We start from the raw sequence: 6,000 nt of genomic DNA, 5'->3' as shown, positions 1-6,000 counted from the left end.
TCCTTGCCTGACTTGAACAATCCGAGTTTTCGACGGATCGCAGCAATAGCTTGAGCGATCTGATGAGAGACATCTTTTTGCTTGGAAATTTCAGAGCTCTGCATGTTGACGCAACTGAGTCTGCAACGCTACTGCGTCTCTCGCTCGGAAACGTTAAATTTTGTTTCTTTTCCAAGCTAACAAAAGAATCGAATCCCCTCCTGTATCGTCCTTCGTCGAGCTCACTGTCTTTGTCAATCACCAGAAACCCGTACTTCTCGCCCTTCCAGCATGCAGATCACACACTTTTAAACTCTGTGTAAGAAATATTGGTGTCCACATGGTCGTTGTTTACGTGTCTCAGGTTCATGTCGTCTTTTTTGAATAACACGAGTAAGTTTACGTTGTTGCGCACGAGGTGTTTGGGAATTCGCGCGTACGTCTAACAGAGATAGAAACAGTCAACGTCGTGATGTCTACCCATGCAAGAGTAGGCTCTAATATCGTCCTGCTACTCGCACGCTACATCGTCAAATATGATTATTGAGTTGGGCCGTGCTTCTTCTGGTGTAATCACTTGCTCACGCTTGGTCAACGCAAAATACTCCGTATTTTTGACATTGTCCAACAATCGGTTTAACAATTGGTTTTTCAGTTGGTTGAGAGATTTTGAGTAGATGTAGATATTTTCAAATCTAAGTCCGTTGAGATGGTTCATAAATGTGAGCAACGCATTAGTTTCACCACAATTCGACCGTCCACAGAATATTGCACGTACACTATTCGGGACTAATTCACCGCGCCGTTTATGCCTTTTGACATTTTGCTCCGAAACTTTGTCAAAATTCATTACGGGAAGCTTAGTAGGTTCTTTCTCAAACCGCATCTCGGACATGACTGATCGGATTTGTTCCAAATATCCCGTTTGAAAGCACTTTTTTTCAGTCAACGCACGAACGTGATCGCGTACAGAGGTAAACGAAGCGGCAGGCGGCAACATCGTGGCAAGGGTCTGGTGAATAAGATCGTCAACAGCCTTCCAGTCAAATTGCATGTACCTAGTTATCAGTACTGTGGGCCTGGTACAAAATTAACAAAGAGACTCGCGCAGGGTGATCCAGGACTCAATCTTGTCGACGCAGCTGGCAAGGACCACGACATTGCTTACTCGCAGAATCGTGGAAATCTTGAAGTGAGAAACAAGGTCGACAGGGTGTTGGCTGAGAAAGCTCGAAAACGGGTTCTCGCAAAAGACGCGAATTTGGGTAAAAAAGCAGCGGCTTGGGCAAAAGCTGATACAATGAAAGTAAAATCAAAACTTGGAATAGGAATTCATAAATCAAAAAATGTGACCTTGAGAAACATTATAAATGCTGCAAAACGCTCTATGGTTTCAAGCAACGATGCGAAAGTAACTATCGAATCGGCGCCAAAGGGAGCTAACAACGCCGTTAAAGAAGCGGGTAGTTCATGTGAAGTGCGAACACCTCGCGTGCTACCGGTACCTTCAAAAATCTGTGGTCTTCCACCGTTTCTGATTTCCATTTTCGCTGGACTTAGTGCCACAGGCGCGTTAGCCGGTGGAGCGGCAGGTATAGCAAAAGCTGTGAACGATGCAAGTGCTGCTAAACGAGAACTGGGAGAGAGCAAACGACACAACAAAACTATGAAAGCTATAGCGCTGGGTAAAGGGCTTTATATGAAACCGTACAAATAGGTCTTGGTCTCCATATTTCAAAAAACTAGATGCGATGCTACCATGTCGAGCGTTGACTGATTGAGACTCGTTAAAATATGCGAAATTCTTCGAGGTTTCCCATTTCCGCGGTGTTCTAATGCGAAACAAAACTATGAAAGCTATCGCGTTGGGCAAAGGGCTTTATATGAAACCGTACAAATAGGTCTTGGTCTTCATCTTTCAAAAAACTAGATGCGATGCTACCACGTCGAGCGTTGACTGATTGAGACTCATTAAAATATGCGAAACTCTTCGAGGTTTCCCATTTCCGCGGTGTTCTAATGCGAAACGAAATGCCCACAAACAGTTCACGAAAAAACGAGTCAGCTATAATCAACATTGATGGCAAAGACGGTCCGGGAACACACTGGGCTGCTCACAAGAAACGCTAGAATAATATCGATTATTTTGACAGTTTCGGCAACCTTCAACCACCCTCAGACCTCTTAAAATACCTTGGCCTTGGTATTGTTAAATACAATCAAAAAAGGTACAAGGATTGTGATACGTTTGAATGTGTCACTTGTGTCTGAAATTTCTGAATGGTGAGCTATATGAACATGATGCATGATTCATCAAAGTCAGTCTATCACTTGCAGTCATGGATGATTCGTTGACTTCAACGATTTTGGGAACCTCTCCGATTCCTGAGGCACGATATTTCCCACCGATGGAACTTGCTCGTGATGCAAGTTATGCTCTTGACTTGGTAGAATTGTTAACCTTCACACCGATTCCCAACGTTGATGTTGGTGACAACAAAATTCACGTAGCTGATGAAGTGATCACCATATCTACTGGTAGCTACGAGATCAAGGACATAGAGAAGTATCTTCAACACGTGCTAAGAAATACGGATATCAGACTCAGCATCAAACCCAACAATAATACATTACGCAGCGAAATCACATGCAACCGCACGATTAACTTTAAGCCGAATGATTCCATTGCTCAACTTTTGGGATTCACACTACGTGTATTGGAGGTTTATAAAACTCACGAATCAGACGTGTCTGTAACTATACTCAAGGTCAACGCGTTGCGAGTTGGGTGCAGCATTACAACCGGCGCCTATGTCAATGGACATGAAGAACACACTTTTCACGAGTTTTTCCCAACTGTCCCACCCGCAAATAAGTTCGTAGAAATATTGTCGCACGTCATCTACCTTCTGATCACCGTCAGAACCATAGATCACGTTCAGCTTCGGTAAGAGGATCAGGACGGAGACCTGGTTAATTTCCGCGAAGAAGTTGTCACTGTGAGACTACATATCAAATCGCAATAAACGATGGGAATTGTATATAACAGACTTTCAAAGAGTACGTATATCAGTAAGTCAGTATGCCCCAATCAAGTCAGTCATCGATCGATTTTCGAACGGTTGACACCTCAAAACGTGGGGTTTCTAGTAGCTCTGGGTCCGAAATTAACACCTTCTGGACGAGAAATTTCCGACAACTCAAAATCCGATTTTGCTGTTTCATCATCTGCTACATACCATGGAGAAAGAAATCTCAAATATTCGAACGCCAGTCGTCTTTGACGAATCCGTTGCGCATTACGAGATTCACGCTCACAAACCTTACGCCTCGTCAACTTTCAACAACAGCGATGAAATTCGAATCACCGTTCAGCTGCAGGATTTATGTATATTACCCAGAAAAAGTTTGGTACATATCCATGGACGACTCCTCAAACCAGATGGTACAGCTACTGTGAACACACAGCTCGTAAACAACGCGATCTGTTATTTGTTTGAAAAAATTCGCTACAAAATTAATGCAGTTGAGATTGATAGAAGCAAGAACGTTGGCTTGACAATTCTCATGAAGGGTAACGCTTCCCTGCACCCTGGTCAGACTTGGCTGATGGGGAACGCTCGATGACTTGATGTAGAAAAGAAGAAAAAATTAACTATGCCGAGGGTAATTTTGACGTACTGATACCGCTCAGCATGATATTGGGTTTCGCCGAAGATTAACGCAAGATCGTTGTCAACGCTGAACATGAGTTAATTTTGACGAGATCAGGAACTGACGTCAACGCAATCATGCAGACTCAAGAGGAGGAATTCAAAATTACGATCAATGCAATTAAATGGTCAATACCGTATTTGAAACTCGCAGATCAGAAAAAAGTTGACCTAGTCAATTTTATTCAGAAAGATCCGCCTATTTCGGTGAACTTCGGCAGTTGGGAATCGTAAGAATATCCCTTACTTCCCACAACATCAAAACACTTTTGGACTGTGAAAACTTCCACTCAGCTTGAAAAACCTCAGTATCTGGGTTTCCAAACAAGTCTAAAGAACAAGACTGGCAAAAACGCAAGTCATTTCGATCATTGCAACATTACGGACGTTCTAGCTATTTTTAAACTCTCAATCTTATCCGTACGGTAAACTGAACCTCAACATGAGTCGTAATCTGTACGCGCTCCTGTACGAGATGTGCGCAAACTTCCAAGCTACCTACTACGACAAGAACCCCGAGTCGTTGTTGACAAAGAGTGAATTCCTTCAAGACGACCTCTTAGACGTTATCGATTGTTCAAAACAAAACGAATCTTTTAAGTACGGACCTGTCTTCATCCGTCTTGCATTTGAAGTTGAAGCCAACTTTCCCGCTGGAACATCGGCGTACTGCTTGATTGTTCACGATCGTATTGTCGAACACAACCCGTTAATTGGTGGGGTGAAAAAGTTGGTATAAAAGCTGACCCGTTTCCACCATCTTGCACAGTTCAAAGATGGAGTTCATTGTTGACATACAAGGCTTTTATAGACCTTTCAACAATACCTTCACATTGAAAGAATTGGGTTCAATTTTAATCTACTCGAAAGCATCTTTATCAATGTTTTTCTTCAAGCCACCTTACGAATGGGATTGTCTGAACGTCAAATACAAAAGCCAAAATTCATAGTTAGAACTCGATTTTCACGGTTTACCTTGGAGCTGTGGAACCATACCGTTTAAGGAAGTTGAGTGGACGATCAAAGAGAGGCTGTGCAAAGCTGAAACCGTGTACGTAAGGGGAGAAGAAAAACGAAATTGGTCGCCTGAAATTGTCTCCAAAGTTCAAATCATCGATATGCTGGACTTTGACTGTCCGTCGCTTCAAACTTTGCAAAAAATTTCAGCTGTGTCTCTGAAATGTGACGTGCGTACAATACCAAACGCAATCTTCGCAGCACAAAACGTTTTGTTACTTCAAAATTGACTAAAAAATTATCATACTGTTCGGATGGCGAGGGTGTACGATTTTTGTTACTGCCCAGAAGAATCCACAGGAACGGTCCCGCATTCCTGGCGAATATATCATCCTGGTTACGATACGATTGAATCAAATTATTGTACTATCGTTGTGAAGTAATTGTCAACTGTATCCTATAAATTGTACTCAAAAAAACTGTTTTTTGAAGAATATTTATCACTCAATTCTACATCTTTACTGTAGCTACTAACAGAGAATTTTCTTCCAACACAAAGCCCGTGTTAGATTCAACCCTGCTCTCCATCCTTGACCGAGCTTTACTCAAACCGAGTTATGTTTTGCATTCCTAGAGCGATAGTAACTCAACACCGCAGATCCTTGACTCTGAATGTATACTACCGCAGTTGTCGGTCGACCGTCTACTCTGGTCTTGGCTGAACTCGTTCAAAATTCATCGAAGAGTTTACTTCACAGTTACAAGCCAAAAAGAATGTCACGTGGATGATAACGTATCGACATCCGAGTGGATAGAAAACAATTCTCAGAACCGTTATTTTTGGAATGTCACGTAGTTAATGACGTGGGAAAGGAATGTGAGGTGGATTACGTTACACATCAGCAATCCTATCGTGGAAAAAGAATGTAAGCTGGTTTATGTTGCACATCAACAGTCCTATCGTGGGAGAAGAATGCGGTGAAAATTTACGCTCTTCCCTGCACCCACTACTATTGGCAGGCGAGCACTACATAGAGACTTTGACCTTCAGTCTGTAGAACAGCACGATTTCAATTTTCAAACGATAAGAATTGTCGATAAAGCAGTACGATTTTTGACGCCGAACGATACACGGTGAGGTTTCACGTTTTTGACCTTAAGTCGGCACGGCAGACTGTGACGTTGTCACTGAAGAAGGGTTTGAGTATGGGTAGGATGTCGGTAAGTGTCAATGACAGGAATCTATGGGTAGAACCGGCCTTGCTGTACTACTTTGTTATATATGCGAAAAGCCGTTCACCCCTGAGAAGAAAAAGTGTCACGATCACTGTCACTTCACAGGTAAATATCG

This window comes from Neodiprion lecontei, chromosome 1 (assembly GCF_021901455.1).
Source record: "Neodiprion lecontei isolate iyNeoLeco1 chromosome 1, iyNeoLeco1.1, whole genome shotgun sequence".
Lineage (NCBI taxonomy): Eukaryota > Metazoa > Arthropoda > Insecta > Hymenoptera > Diprionidae > Neodiprion > Neodiprion lecontei.
The sequence above is the reverse complement of the archived record's forward strand: the minus strand, read 5'-3'. Positions refer to the sequence as shown.